At 43.8% G+C, this 17,186-nt stretch overlaps 1 long non-coding RNA gene across 1 annotated transcript; it reads right to left on the bottom strand.

Moving 5' to 3' along the window:
• Positions 1–1,352: 1,352 nt before the first annotated feature.
• Positions 1,353–3,639, bottom strand: LOC306925272. Its single transcript, XR_013790233.1, has 4 exons — positions 3,431–3,639; positions 2,433–2,594; positions 2,129–2,229; positions 1,353–1,575 (listed from the first exon to the last, which is right to left on the bottom strand). It is a non-coding gene; the product is annotated as an uncharacterized lncRNA (long non-coding RNA).
• Between the last annotated feature and the right edge of the window lie 13,547 nt (positions 3,640–17,186).

The raw sequence follows: 17,186 nt of genomic DNA on the forward strand, positions 1-17,186 counted from the left end.
CGGAACGGGTCTCAGTCGACTGAAAACCTCTCAGTCGATGTTCACCATCATTCCATTAGGTCTGTGGGGCCATGGGGGGGGCTTATTTAACAAACATGCTATATTCCTTTTTTTCTTGGGCCTCTTGATCTGGAATGCGAACAAGTCTTTCCCGTGACTGCCCCGCCTCCCCGTTCCTCTGCAGGGTCGCACCCTGAAAATAGCAGATCTACAAGCTTGAGAGCTTTTACGTAGATCCACTATTTTCACCAATTTTGGCCAAAAGAGCCCTTTTAAAGAATTAAACCTCCCCCAGTCAGAGTAGGTTCACTAGGGTTCAAGTTGTGAAAGCAAAATTAACAACATTGCTAAAGCATCATAGTTGGTGGTTTGTATTAAAGTGGTTGTAGGCCTACTTCTGTTCAATAAAATGTTAGAGTTTTTAACATTTCCAATACTAATTACTATAGGAATGGGAAATTCACCGGTCAACACATCGGTATCGGCCGATATTGGCCTTAAACCAATATAGGTAATAGGTAGGGCCTATCTGTAAAATAATATATCGGTTTTAGCAGATATTTTATTTTATAATAATTATGTTGAAAAATACATTTAAAAAATAGCCTGAAAAAGCCTTTTGTGGGAAGCTTTCAAAAGAGTCAACAAGTTGGAACATTTTTTAATAAAAAACACTACATTCAAGCTGTTTATGTTGTGATATGGGCCAACATTTTAATAACTGTGTTTATGTTGTGATATGGGCCAACATTTTAATAACGGTGTTTATGTTGTGATATGGGCCAACATTTTAATAACGGTGTTTATGTTGTGATATGGGCCAACATTTTACAAACGGTGTTTATGTTGTGATATGGGCCAACATTTTAATAACAGTGTTTATGTTGTGATATGGGCCAACATTTTAATAACAGTGTTTATGTTGTGATATGGGCCAACATTTTAATAACAGTGTTTATGTTGTGATATGGGCCAACATTTTAATAACAGTGTTTATGTTGTGATATGGGCCAACATTTTAATAACGTAGTTTTGAAGAAATCACACCCGTGTGAACTGAGTGGTGAAAGGTCTTATATAGCCTGATCAGCTGTGGTCTGACGTAATGTCAGTGACCATAGTAACCATGCTCATTTTTTTGGGTCCCACGTACAAGTACACACACGTACAGGTACACACATACATAGACACAGACAAAGCTGGTTGTTGGAGTGGTTTGCACCACTCAAAAAAAAGAGGCATTGCTTTTTTTTCAAATCCAGTGTTTATAAGGCTTTTTTCAGGATGGCCAAAATTATTATATATTTTGAATACAGAAGGAGATCATATCGACATCGGTTATCGGCCATAACAGCAATTCATTACGGTATATCGGATATCGATATCGGACAAAATGTCTCATCGGTACAGCCCCACTAATTACAGCTGCAGTTTCATCAATGCAGTGAAAACTCACAGATTGAGGCCAATGTAAATGAACACAAGCCATCACCCCACGTTCCAGGGTCAGTCATGTGATGGTAGCCTGCACAGTTCCAGTCTTGATGGCTATAAGGATATCCACTGCCCCAGTACCTGCACGACAATAAACAACACTGTATTGAACCACATCCATCCACTCACTCACTCACTCACATACACCAGTGGTTCCCAAAGTGTGGTCCCGGGGACCCCCAAGGGTCCTTGAGAGAGTTCCAGAGGGTCCCCAGCTAAATGATAGTTTGGAACCAAATGGACCCTTATGGGTCTGTAACTCTGAGAGTGTACAAATTGAACCAAATAGACCCTAATGGGTCCATTTGGTTCCATTTGTACACTCCCAAGAGTTAAATTAACATTGATTTTACAATATAAATTGGCGGTCCCAGAGATAGAAATGCCGTTAAATGGGAGTCTGTAGACTAATATGCATGTCCTTAAAATTAAACGGGTTGAGAATCACTGCTAGAGCCGTACAAATCTTCTCTCATGGGGGTCCCTAGCATAACTCTTCAATTGGGGGTCCGCGGGGCTAATTAGTGTCAATTTGGGGGTCCTTGACATGAAAAGGTTTGGGAACCACTGACATACATACAGTACAGTGACTTTGATAGAATTACAATATATAAAAACATGTGAAATGTCTCACTGTGTTGTCAGTGGCGTTCCATCCAGCCACGTCCATCTGCCTTCAGTCCTGGTCAGACCAATCCATGAATAACTCCCAGGGCTCAATCCTTTGAGGAATACCTGATGATTTGATTTGTACATGATTGAATGATCATTAGGCTAATTTCATATTTCAATAGATTCACTTCTTCAGTATAGAATTAGATCACATGTAAATATGTGGATGATGGACACCTGGACACATGCATGATGCACACACACGCGCGCACACACACACACACACACACGCACGCGCGCGCACACACACACACACACACTCTAACCTGTTCTTCTCTGCTGTTAATGACCACCAGATCAGCTCCTTGATTCAGACATTCTTCTCTTCCTTGCTGCCATGTTTTCGGTCCAGTAGGTCTGTAGTAACAGCTGCATCCAAACGTCTTCCATCCACTGGGACACGACTTGTCCACTGGGACACGACTTGTCTAAAAACATCAAACAGGAGATTTACTGATGGATTTTCAATGTACTGATAATCAATTCTAACACATTCTATTTCTAACACACCAGCGGTGGGTCAGCGGTAGAGTGGCCGGGTGGCAACCACAACGTTGCCATGCAGTTCGAACCCGGGCTTCCCTACAAATGTCTTGTTTTTTTTATAATTTTTTATCCCACGATTTTGTAACCCATTTTTTCACCCCTGTGTCAATTATCTAATGTGATCCTGGGCTCTACACACCCTCCGCCAACCTAGTCCCCATATATGGGGGACATGGGGAGAGCAACGGACTTGAACTCATGGTTCCTTCATGCCTGAGTGTCCAAGTTGCTCCTTTACACCTGACAGGGGGGAGTTTCCCTGGTTGGACGTAGCGCGTGGAAGGAACACGTTATTCCAACCAGTTCCTTTCCCCTCCATCAGGCGCCCCGGCTGGCCAGGGGGAAGCAGTTTAGAGACCAGGATTACTGCATGTTTTTTGTGAGGGTACCTACCCTAGGGGACACGGGGAGAACATGCAAACTCCACACAGAAAGGCCCTTTCGCCAACCTCGCCTCGGGTATGGGCACTGATGACGCGGAGGAGGAAACACGCCGCCAGCACCCACAGCGTCCCGAGCGGGAATCGAACCCAGGACCTTCTAGCTGTGAGGCGACAGCACTACCGACTGTGCCACCGTGCCCCCGGGCTTCCCTACAAATGTCTTTTAAATCAGTATTTCTCAAACTTGTTTGTGTCAAACGACCCCCAAAGTGATAATCATTTGGCCACGGACCCCACGGTCCGTTAAAAGTTATTTTTTGTTTTACTTCTCTCACCTGCTGTCTGACTCTTCAGCTGGTTTACTTCTCTCACCTGCTGTCTGACTCTTCAGCTGGTTTACTTCTCTCACCTGCTGTCTGACTCTTCAGCTGGTTTACTTCTCTCACCTGCTGCCTGACTCTTCAGCTGATTTACTTCTCTCACCTGCTGTCTGACTCTTCAGCTGATTTACTTCTCTCACCTGCTGTCTGACTCTTCAGCTGGTTTACTTCTCTCACCTGCTGTCTGACTCTTCAGCTGGTTTACTTCTCTCACCTGCTGCCTGACTCTTCAGCTGATTGTTTTACTTCTCTCACCTGCTGTCTGACTCTTCAGCTGGTTTACTTCTCTCACCTGCTGCCTGACTCTTCAGCTGATTGTTTTACTTCTCTCACCTGCTGTCTGACTCTTCAGCTGGTTTACTTCTCTCACCTGCTGCCTGACTCTTCAGCTGATTGTTTTACTTCTCTCACCTGCTGTCTGACTCTTCAGCTGGTTTACTTCTCTCACCTGCTGTCTGACTCTTCAGCTGGTTTACTTCTCTCACCTGCTGTCTGACTCTTCAGCTGGTTGTTTTACTTCTCTCACCTGCTGTCTGACTCTTCAGCTGATTGTTTTACTTCTCTCACCTGCTGTCTGACTCTTCAGCTGGTTTACTTCTCTCACCTGCTGCCTGACTCTTCAGCTGCTTTATTTCACTTTTCAGTTGGCTATTCTCCAGGATCAGGATGTTGTAGTCGGTCATGTTTCACTCAGGGATCAGGTTGTTGGCTACAAAGGACAAACAATGTTGACAATAAACAGTCGTTACTTCTGTCCATGATGACGTCAAGCATCTGGTTGAAGTTATTCTTTTCTTATGTGCATCACTTCTTAACGCCACTTCCTTTTTTTTTTTACAAAAGCAGAGTAATACACCAAACAATCACACCCGCGTGAACTGTGAAGAGAGGGGCACTCTTATCATCGTATACATCATGACGTAAAATAGACACTATGCCTATTTGCGTAGGACAAACATATAGACACTAAGCCGATTTGACTCAGACGTAAATTGTCCATTCATTGTCAATGGGAATTGAATCTTTGTGTAGGACAAAAATACCAATTTGCTCAGACACATAGGCTTACCGTATGACGTAAATTATCCATGCATTGTCAATGGGAATTTAATGTTTGTGTAAGACTAAAATCTACACTAATAGCTGAATATAGGGGGGGGGGGATATAGACTTCAATACCTGCTTTGTATTGCTGCAGTTCCTCCACTAGCTTCTCACTCTTACTTAGTCTGGTCTGGAACTCTTCCATCTCGGTTTCACTCTCACTTAGTCTGGTCTGGAACTCTTCCATCTTGGTTTCACTCGCAGACAGTCTGGTTTCACTCGCAGACAGTCTGGAAGCCATATCTGAAAATAATATGTACAATCACACAGAAAACTGATATGTGAAATTCAGTGGTGGACAAAAGTACTTAGGCCTACTGTACATGATTTACTTAAAGGTATATTCAGTGATTTCACTTAATTCAAATATCACTTATTTTTTCTTATTTTTTGGATAATCCTCCCTACTATAAAGTGTGCTGACCATAAAAGGAGTTCCTCCCTGTCCCCAGTGAGCCCCTGGAGTCAAAAAACCCTAGTTTCGGTTTGGGCTTTGGGTGGCAAAGCCTTCATCCAATCAGGATGAGAGGGGCCTTCCTCCAATCATGATTGAGTGGGGCGGGCCTTGGTGCACGTGCTGTTGGTCTGTTGTACTTCCCCCACTGTAGAGCGTGTATACGTGCACATCTTGTTACCGGGGTGGACCGGGGTTTTTTCCAAATCACCCAAATCACTGAATGCTCCTTTAAATAAAAGTAGTACTACTGCTATGTAGAAATAGTATTAGCCAAAATACAACTTAAAGTACAAAAGTAGAAAAGACTCTGTATGCAAGTTCAGTGCTTTATAGTTACTTTTCACCACTGGTGAGGAAGTTTGAGACACATTCCACGTTGTACGTTTACAACTTCTTAAAGATTTCATGACATTATTTATTTTGAATTGTTCTTTTAGGTTTTAGGACCTCAATTACACCCACAAAACCTGAACTTTGAACATTCAGTGGATTTTCTCTGGGGTTTTGAAACCTTTTGAGCTGCAATGAAAACAGCCAAAACAGTGGAAACAGTGACATCTGCTGGCAAATCCGATGGACATATATGGGATTTGCTGGTCACAAACAGCAGGAATATCAGAGCACTTGTTTGAGCCAGAAAACCTGTGCAACCAAAGTGAGCAACTTCAAAAAAGTGTTACAAATAAAAGAGGTTAAAATGAGACGAGGAGTGTTTGAAAGGTAAACATACTGACCTGCATGTTGTCCTTCCAGTTGGCTCTTAAACTTTTGGAACAGAGCTTTGACCTCCGAGCGGATGTCATCCGCCTCAGCAAGACAGGAGAACAGGAGAAGAAGCAAAGCAACCTTCATTGTGAAGCCCAGACTGTGAGGCCAACATGCACGACAGCCTGTATTTATTGGACGTTCAGACCCTAAACATTCATTGGATCGTTCAGGGGGGGGGGAGTGACAGTCGGATATATTGTATTCCTGTTTCTCATTGGATGTAGGCGTGGAGATTTGGAGAAGCATTGTTTAAAGAGCCAACTGATTGGTTCCTTCACGGAACGCACACTTTTCGGGGAGGTGGAGTTAGCAATGTGTTAAGAGCTAAGAGCAGTGGTTCTCAAAGTGGGGTCTGCGGACCCCCAGGGGCCCTCGATCGAGGGTCCCCCGCAAAACGAGGAACAATTTAAACACATTTTATATTTGGTTTATTGCAAAACAGCCGATCTACAAGCTTGGCTGAACATTTAAAAAATGATGCGTAGCAATTTACACTCTTATTTTGAGCGTACCGGTATTTCCGACCATTTCTATTAGGATCGGGACATCCTAGTATCAATATTATATCAATAACATGATATTAGACTGGAAATTGTCTGTGATTTTGGATATTGTACTATTGTGATATGGCATATGCAAGTGTTCTATAAAAATATAAATATCGGATCGGGAAAAATCAGTATCGGCAGTAACTCAAAACCAAATGATCGGAATCGCATCGGGAGCAAAAAAATGTGATCGGGACATCCCTAGTATCAATATTATATCAATAACATCCCTAATTTCTATGTTATGTGTATTTTCAAATAGCCAAAGAAAGTATATATACTGTAATAGGGCTGAAGTGTGTTTTTTTTGTAATAATAATCAAAACCTAAAAAGTATAGTAACTCAAGTTTTCAATTAATTCCAGGAGTAAAAGAGGGCCATTGTGTTGGAGTATAAATAATGATCTGGTGCCACACTGCCACCTACAGGTTAGAACAGGTTAGTAAGTTCACTTTCCACAGCACTGCCCCCTTCCTTCAAAACAAGCAAATCACTGGCTTCCTTTAAAACCAGTATGAACATTGTCATTGTCAGCGGATCAAAATTCAATTCAATTCAATTCAATTCAATTCAATTCAATTCAATTCAATTCAATTTTATTTTAAGACACATTTTAAGTGTCAAATTACAACAAGTTGTCTCTAGACACTTTACAACCAACAAAGATCCACCCAGAGCAAGCAATATTGCGACAATGGTAACGAAAAACTCCCCTTTAGGAAGAAACGTCAGGCAGAACCCGACTCTAGGGTGGGCGGCCATCTGCCTCGACCGTGTCGGGGGAGAGGGGGGGGGGGGGGGGGGGAATAGGAAGAAAGAATAGAAGACAGATAGACAGGGTGGGCTCCATGGATGGGCCTGGTCCACATCTGGTCCAGGTCGTGCACTGTGAGGCCGGGTCCACGGTCACACTTCCGGTGGGCTCCATGAAGTGGCCTGGTCCACAGTCGCACTCGGCAGTCAGTTGGGGGTTAATATTAGAGGTCCACGGAACTGCGAAGTGGAGGATGAAAAGAGACTCCGGGGAGGGATTCCCCGGATGTTGGGTTAGTGGCAGGCCTTACTGGAGCCTATACAGTGTATATTACAAGCACTGCTGGTCCACCAAAAGGAGAGAAGGTGATTGCCTGTACCCCCCCCCCCCCCCCCCCTCCGATGTATTTATTTCTATTTCGACCTGTACATACTGTAGTTATCATGTTTTTTTCTCAATTATTGTCATTGTTGTGTTTGTGAATGAATGCATGGGACCCGAAAGGAAACAATGTGCATGGTCTGTTGTCTGTGCTATCCTTTTGGACCAATGTGTCTGTGCTATCCTTTTGGACCAATGTACCCTGTACTGTTTGCATTTTCTATTGGCTAATACAATTGTCAATCAATCAATCAAAACACATGATCAGTGCTGACACTGTAAACATGTTGATATGACATTGATCTGACGTAATAAATCTACATCTGTAATCTCAGGGGCTGAGCACCTGGTGATCCATGTGGCTCAAAGGTTCACTCACTATTTCATTTCTACACCAAAAAGAGACCTTCAGTGTTTTCCCCAAACGGACACAAATAGCCTACATTATGATTATGAATGAATCACTGAAGAGCTATTTCATAAAAAATAAAAAAAAGTGAAAGTGAAAGAAAATAGGAGTAAAAGAAAGCCATATCATGTGAGGCCATATCATGGCCATATCATGTGTTGGGGTCAAAGAGTATAGGACTGCGTTGGACCAACACATGATCTGTGCTGACAGTGTGTAAGTTGATATAAACCTACATGTGTCATCTCAGGGGCTGACATGGTGCTGACGTGGCTCAAAGGTTCACTCACTATTTTCATTTCAACACCAAAAAGACAAGAGACATTCAGTGTTTTCCCCAAACTTACACAAAGACATTTTGAATTTGAATGAATCACTGAAGCCCTATTTCACAAAAACAAATTAGTGAAAATAGCACACAATGCTCACAAGCTTGTAGGTATAAATAGGGCTAAAGTGGTTAAACTGTTCCTTGTTTTTCTGAGGACCTCTGAAGGACCCCATGAAGGACCCCTGGGGTTCCACAGGCCGCACTTTGAGAACCACTGCTCTAAAGATGACCGCACGCACGTACACACGCACGCACGCAGGCACGCAGTCACGTACGCACGCACGCGCGCACGCACGCACGCACGCACGCACGCACGCACGCACGCACGCACGCACACACACGCACACTCGCACGTTTGTATTAATACTTGTGAAGACATCAACATTTTAGGACAGCCATTATGATTTATTTGCCATATTTAACTGTAAGCCTAAAAAATAAAATAAAATGAATAGCAGATGTACAAGCTCACAACGAGTGACTCTGCGATGCACATTGAGCTTATAGATCAGATATTTGTTGGTGGATGACTGTTACATAAATCTTTACTCTAATTCCAAATCTAACCTTTAAATGTCACTACTTTTATTAGGACTGTCATTGTGGATTTGTTTTCCTTTTTTTTAACAAATTTACAAATTGACATATTGGTTGTTCAGTTTGAGCCACCAGTTTTGGAGATATGGCTTATAGAGTAATGTCTTGCAGAGATACAGGGAGTTGAGATAGGCCTATCGGGCCTGAAAAGTTCACTTCTGTGATCCGTGATATTTTATCACCTATCCCAGCCTTCCCAGGATGCATTGCTGAAAGGTCAGTAGAATTGTTATAGGCTAGAAACGTCATGTCCACTATGGTCGTGTCCACTATGGTGTAAGGAACATTAATAAATCTTTTAAGCTTTGGACCTTACTTCAGTGTGTGGACCTTATCTTTTTTCTTTATTCAACTCGGCCCGGCACCTGGCGTTTAGGTATAGTGGATGTGCATGCTCCATTTGCTGAGATACACAACAATTAGTATTATCATCATCTGAGTCTGGGTCTGAGAGGCTACATCTCATCAAATGGTGGTCTGTGGCTCAAATGCTGAATAAATAATGGACCTTGACATGAAAAGTGTTGAAAACCATTGCATTACTAGAGGGCGATTAGGGCGCTCGTGCACCACATTGGGTGCACACACCACAGTTTGGGATCCCCTATAGCTGCTACCTAACATGAAGGTTACAAGTTCTACAACAACATTGTAAAATGTAGGCCTACAGTACCTTTCAGAGCTGATAATTGGCAGCCATCTTGGAAGTTTAAAAGGTTAAAAAAACACATCAATTATGAATTCATCAACCCAAAAAGTCACAGAAACCATATAGCTGCATGGATTTGGGGTTTTCACAAACCTTTCCCACTTTTTTGTGATGGGGCATGGGGGCTCAATTAGTTATTTAACCTTTATAGATAGACCAGTACATGGTTCTCAACCTTTTTCATATCGGCCCATTGTTTTTGGGGCCACGGACCACCATTGAGATTTAGCCTTGCAGACCCAAAACTAAAGAATGTTGTTATCGTTGGATAAAATCTTGTCCACAATTCCATGCTTTATTGATGTTGGTACCAGGAGAGATAACAGGCAGAAGTTGATCAAAATAACAATTCTTCTACATTCTCTAATTGTGTAAACTTCTTGTAAATTAAGTAATGCCGATGTTTAACAATAATTTAACTCTTGAGAGCGAACAATAAAACCAAATGGACCTGTAAGGGTCCATTTGGTTTCATTTTACCACTGGTTTTCATTTTACTACACTGAGATAGATCCTATACGGGGAGCCACAGAGCCCAGGAGGTCGATCCTTACAGGGAAATAAACAGGTTTTCCAATAGTATAATAGCTATTGCCAAGAAGCGTTTTACAGCTTTTACAGCCAAAACACACACACGCACGCACGCACGCACGCACACACGCACACACGGGTGCGAACACAGTCTACAGGCCAGGTGAGCGAGCGGGTCTACGGGCCAGGTACAGGACTATAAAGTGGATGATCTGTTCTACAAGCTGGTCCTTGCTCACTGCACCATGACACTGCATTGACAAGGAGCCTGAAGTGCCAATGAAGTGAAAAAGAGTATTATTGTCAATGTCAAAGCATGCTGTGATTACATGAAAAGCCAATAGGATAATAATGAATCACAAATTCATTCACCATGTAGGCCTATGTGTATTCTGTTTCCTCACCTCACTGTATTTCTCATTGGGCTGCATGCATGCCTGTATTCACTATGCCTATAGGCCCTATCTGAAAACATTTGAGAGGAAATAGAATGCTGAATTGCTGATCTCCCCCTGCATATATCTGACAGAATTTACCGACAGAATTTACCTGAGGCGTTTATCGTCTTGTTTGTTTGTTAATGTATTTCTTTAGACCTACTTTACTTTAGGCCTATACCTACTTACTTACTTACTTACTTACTTATACTTACTTACTTATACTTGCTTAGCATACTTATTATACTCATAGCCTAGGCCTACTTACTCGTGAAAGAGCTAATAGACTAGACTAGCATAGCAGTGGGCGTGGTTTTCTGGACTGGTCTGAGATAGAGATTTGCATTTATATAAATTATTTTAAGCCTATAGAATCAAAGCCATCCAGGATGGTGAATCATTCATGACCATAAAACCTTTGATTCTGTGAAGAAAGAAAAATGAAAACTGCTAAAGGGTATTTATTAAATGTAGTATAGCAATCATATCATGAATTATTCAAACCTTTTTGTTGTTTTATGGTCATGATTCTAGGCTTAACATAATTGACCAACAGTCATTAAGACATGTGAATCCCTTGACTCCTTCAAAACCGCTCTCAAAGGGCACCTACGGATGGCTGCAATTCTAAACTGGCCCCCGTAAAATCTGAATCCCCCCCCCCCCCCCCACCCCTTTTCCCCTCACTGTATATGTTTATTTTCCCTTTTACCTCTATTATGATGAATTCCTGTACTGTTCTTTGTCTATATAGAAGTGTCTATTTGTACGTCTCTAAATGTTTTGATGAATTGAACATGGTGGACCCTGTTGTAAACAAGTGTAATGCGTCGTAATGGGTCGTCCACTCACAGTTAACAGCCTTTGTATTGAGTTTGTGCTTGAAATGTACTGTAATTCTGCAAACTGTTAATAACATTTTCAATCAATCAATCAAAGACCCAATTGGTCCAGAAAACAACGCCCACTGCTATGCTAAATTCTAGGGTCACAGTAGACAGAGTAATCTAGTAAGAGAGTAATGTCACTCCCGTTGACTCTCATTGTAACAATGGAATGCGGAAGTGCTCAACTGCTCATTCTATCTCAATGGAATAGTTCCAGCCATAGGAGCAATGTTTGGAACTATCGCCCATAGGCACCCGCTTTGCGGCGAGATCAAAGCGTGTCACCACTCTCTTACTAGATTACTCTGACAGTAGACGGTGTAACACCTTAACGTCAGCTAGTTAGCTGTAATGTTCATGATGTGACGTAGAAGCACAACAGAGGAGGACGACAGCGAGGCTAGTGACGAGCGGAAAACATCATTCTCTCTCTCTCTCTCACACACACACGCACTGACGCACACACGTCGCACGCACGCGCGCTATACGGGATGCCCGCGTGACTGCGGGGAGGAGGAAGGAAGGAGGAGGCGCGTGAGCGAGGAGGGACCACCGCAAAAACCTCCGGTGATATGATGATGATGATGATGATGATGTTTGATCTGATGATGAAGAGAGATGATGCTTTGACGGAAAAAACCCTAGCTAAAATAAAGCTGGTTTATATAGCCAGGCCTATTAATATATCTGGAACATGTTTTATTTAGAATCAATATTAACGGATCATTTGAAATTGATCCTATTATAATTCATACAATACACAAAGAATATTTATATAGTTCCATTGGTATTTGGTGGTGATGATGAGGGTGATGATGACGGTGGCTGCGGAGGTTTAAATCACATCCGGACGGTGTGTGTGTGTGTGTGTGTGTGTGTGTGTGTGTGTGTGTGTGTGTGTGTGTGTGTGTGTGTGTGTGTGTGTGTGATGATGATGATGATCCATCCCGATCCTGTAGAAGAGAGAGAGAAGAAGAAGAGAGAGATGCAGACCGGAACGGCTGTGCCTGTTTCAGCTTCACAGAGCGGATCATGATGCTGTAGCAGCCATCATATATACATACAGCAGGCCCTGCTGCCTGCCTGCCTGCCTGCCTGCCTGCGCACAGAGCATCTCACACACACCACACCGGGGCTCCGTTACCGCAATGCTACGAACCGGAGGCGGAGAGAGAGGAGGAGGAGTGATAGTGGAGGTGGAGGTGGAGGAGTTGGTGATGTCGGGAGGAGGAGGAGGAAGATGGGAGGACCGGAGAGGAGGAGACGCTCGTTCCGAGGCTGCTGCTGCTGCTCCTGCGGGAAATAATTCCCCCCCGGTTTGCCGTTTTTAAAATGTTTCACATTTTATATTTCATTCCTCCATCGGTGGAGCAGAGTTGCTGTTTCAAAGGTAACCTGGTGACTGCTGTAGAGAGAGGGCCTGTACGTGTGTAGTAGTAGCAGGCTATACTGGACGAGGACAACAACATAGATGAGCTGATGTTCATAATAAACACATTAGAGCACGACATGATTATTTACATACAAGTGCACTAGTTAGAATAGCGTCTACTTAACATCATGTGATAACGGAATAGCGTACCGTGTGGGTTAGCTGTTAGTGTGTGTTTCTCTGTGGGGGTGTGTGTGTTAATATAGCTACTATTATTGACCGTTTCACCCACTGTGCTGAGCCGGTGTTTGTGGGGCAGCGATGCGTGGACATTAGCGGTGGTCACCGCGCGCACCGGCACCGGCGGTAGCGGCTTGGTTGGCACGAGCAGCGGATTCTGAGAAGCGCCCCGCTGCCTCTTCCTGCTGCAACCATCCATCCATCCATCCATCCATCCATCCATCCATCCATCCATCTCTCCTGGAACCTTCAGACGTCGATGGCCTCCAACAACACCGACTGAAGTTTACGCCTTGAAGGACGTTTTTTTTTAGAAAGTAAACATTCATTCTCTCGCGGCCAGAAGGCCAGGGGATCTACTCAGGTCTTGACCCGAGTGCGCCAGTCAAAAACATCACCTTCACCTTCACCGCCAACGCACACGCGCACACACACACACACACACACACACACACACACACACACACACACACACACACACACACACATACACACACACACGCACAGAGACATGCCTTCGCCGTCAGACTCCAGCAGCGTGGCCTCCGCCTCAGGGTCACGCGGCTGGTCCGACAGCCGGAGAGGGATGTCGGGCCGCGGGCAGAGCGGAGCTCGGCTGTTGCTGTACCTGGGTCTGTGTCACCTGGGCCTGGGAGCCATGGTCCTGGCCTTCTCCTTCACCAGCATGGCCTTCACCTCCTCCGCCCGCGTCCGGCAGTCCTGTCCGTTCTGGGCCGGCTTCTTCGTAAGTAGAAAGAAAAAAGTTCCAACTCTCTCTCTCCCGAAAAGAGTTTGACTCACTCGACTGCAAATGTGTCACGTGACGTTGAAAAGTGGCGTGACAGGTGGGCTATATACCGCTTCCACGTCACTTTTCAGCGTTTAATGCATGGGTCTTTTCGACTACAAGAACTAAAGTGAACCGTTTCCACGCGCTACGGCTCGGTTTAAAGATAAGCCCTGCTCAGGAAGGAGTTCTGGGAACCCAGAACCGCACAACTAAAATTTCAAAATGTTTCTAAAATAGTGAAAACATCCGATTTACAAGCTCAAAGCACATAGCTTCAGGGGGGTAAAAATGTACATAAACAAAAATAACACGATCAGAGAACTTCACAGGTTCCGGAATGTTTCAGGTTCTGGATGGTTCCTTCCTGGTTACCCTTCGTAGTGGAAAAGATCTTACGAGTCACGTGATGCCAGTCCAGTCTCACACCCGTTTGCGTCAAACACGCAAGACAGATTTCACCGCGCAGCACCAGCTTGACGGGACTTGATCCCCTGCGTCAGACATCAAAAACGGACAAGGGATGTCCTGATGCGCTGATGAGGACGCATGAAGTTATGATTTCTAGGACTCACACATGGAAGACAATTGTCTCTTGAGTCATGATTGACCTGAGGGGGGAGAGAGAGGGGACGAGACAACTTCCATTCATTTCCTACAATTTACAATTTACAATTTAGGCATTTAGCAGACGCTCTTAATCCAGAGCGATTTACATTAAGCAAGAACAAAAAAGCATGGGAATACATCACATAAAAAAGCATTTATCATGAAACATGCTAAGAACAAGCTAAGAACGTAACAGTGGAATATATAATGAAACTATACATATAAACTATACATATATACTATACTATGCTATACACATGTACTATGATGTGCTATGACTACATACAATGCAATTATAGTGCTGTCTACATAACATTTCCTATGGAAGTCACATGGTTTTGAAGAGACAGCCTTGTCTTATGGGGGGAGGGAAGAAGCGCAGCCTAGAGCCAAGTCAGCCTCTTCAAAACCATGTGACTTCCATATAAAATGAATTGAAGCTGTCTCGCCACCTCCTCCCCCCCAGGTCAATCATGAGACACATGTGTGACTTGAACAGCGACTTGAACAGCTCTGAGTCAATGGAAGAAGCGGACTCGAGCCCCGCGAGGCACCCCTGAGCGAGGCACCCCTGAGCGAGGCACCCCTGAGCGAGGCCGGTAGCTGAGCAAGTGGCCATGGTGGAACACCTGCCATCAATGCCTTGTTTTAAGTGTTGCGTGGTGCACGTGTCAACCTTTTACGAGTTGGGAGTGAGAACGCCGTACCCGCCTTTCAGTGGGTCGAGTGATGTTTGTTCGGTTATGTTGATGTGTCACTGTGTGTTCATGTGTGTACAGATGTGTGGACGTTTGTCCACACATCTGTACACACATGACTAAAGACACATGACACATGATAAATATGCCTTAAAACATTATACTTGCCCTCTATTACAACATTTATATTTTATTTATTTCATAAATAGAGAATCTTTCATAGGGACTGCTCCCGTCACAGGTTGATGATGTCATATGTCCATGCGTGGTCTAGCCCTATGGAATGCATGGAATGCATAGGCTGATAAAAACAACTTAATACTTCCTAAGGTTAATCAAGGAAGCTTAGAGAAGGAAAGGTCATGGTCACGTGACTGGGCACTTTCATGGACACTTTCATGGGAGCCAAATCTCGCACCGGAAGTTCCATGAGTACATGGCAGTGAATGGAGCCGGCTGGACCAGCTCATAACAAACATTATTTATGAACAATTGAGACCTTTGTCATATAATCGGTTCAGGAATATAAAAGAAGACGGTGTGTGTACATTAATGTGTGCTGCTGTTTGCTAGGTGGTGTTGGTGTGTGTGTACATTAATGTGTGCTGCTGATTGCTAGGTGGTGTTGGTGTGTGTGTACATTAATGTGTGCTGCTGTTTGCTAGGTGGTGTTGGTGTGTGTGTACATTAATGTGTGCTGCTGATTGCTAGGTGGTGTTGGTGTGTGTACATTAATGCTGTTTGCTAGGTGGTGTTGGTGTGTGTACATTAATGTGTGCTGCTGTTTGCTAGGTCGTGGCATCCGGCATTGTCGGGATCATTTCCTGGAGACGACCTCTGACCTTGGTGGTGAGTCAACTCTTCTCTCTCTGACATCATCTCATGATGAAACCCTATAGTCTGATGTTCTAATTGCTTTTCCAGTTAGAGATACTGGCCCTATTTTGCGTGTCTTAAGTACCAGGTCTTATGACTTAACTTAAGACCTGGAGGCGTGGTCAATGCTGTTTGGCCACTCAGAATAGCCAAATGGCATTGATCACGCCTCCAGGTCTTAAGTTAAGTAATAAGACCTGGTACTTAAGACACGCATAATAGGACTGTATATCTTCCTAAATTGACGATCTTTGGTCTGCCTCGTGCAGGCTGCCATGTTTTTACCCTGCTGTAGTTTTTACTACTGATACTACTAAATCAGTCCATAGGATTTCATCCACCTTTAACCACTTAGACGCCACACATTGTTAAGCGGTGTCCCTCAGGGATCTATGCTAGTGTCTCGTTTGTTTTCGATCTAATGTACATCCGATCGACACGCTCACCGCGTCGTGCCGATCTGCTACCTTTTTTTCTCCGAATATGGATGCTGTCCGCTGGGTTTTAAGTTAGTGGTCGTCAGCATTGTTTTCCCCAGGGGGCCATACTGACTTGATTATATGTGAATGGAGGGCCACACATTGGACCCTTGAATTGAAACTTGAAACACACAGTGCTGATATGTTAAATGTAAACGGCATGAATCTGATAGACATGACATGAGAGATAGAGTCAAGTCGTCAACTATATACCTGTAGGATATATTATTTTTTTTACAGCTGGAATTTTTGTATCTTTTACAGCTGTATTGTCTCTCTCACATTATCACTTTCCCTATTTTTTTTATTTTTTTTTTCATTTTGAGGGTGGTTCATAAAACTATTATATTAATAATAATCTGGTGCCTTGATGGTGTTTATGCCACATGCCTGTACTGCAAAGATCTTTTCTCACTGCCTGTTATGTGGCATGTGTGTGTGTATTTGTGTGTGTGTGTGTGCGTGCACACGTGTGTGTGTGTGTGTGTGTGTGTGTGTGTGTGTGTGTGTGTGTGTGTGTGTGCGTGCACACGTGTGTGTGTGTGTGTGTGACTGTGTGTGTGTGTGTGTGCGTGCACACGTGTGTGTGTGTGTGTGTGTGTGTGTGTGTGTGTGTGTGTGTGTGTGTGCGTGCACACACGTGTGTGTGTGTGTGTGTGTGTGTGTGTGTGTGTGTGTGTGTGTGTGTGTGTGTGTGTGTGTGTGTGTGTGTGTGTGTGCGTGTGCTCCCTCCCAG

Source organism: Electrona antarctica (assembly GCF_951216825.1).
Source record: "Electrona antarctica genome assembly, chromosome: 6".
NCBI lineage: Eukaryota > Metazoa > Chordata > Actinopteri > Myctophiformes > Myctophidae > Electrona > Electrona antarctica.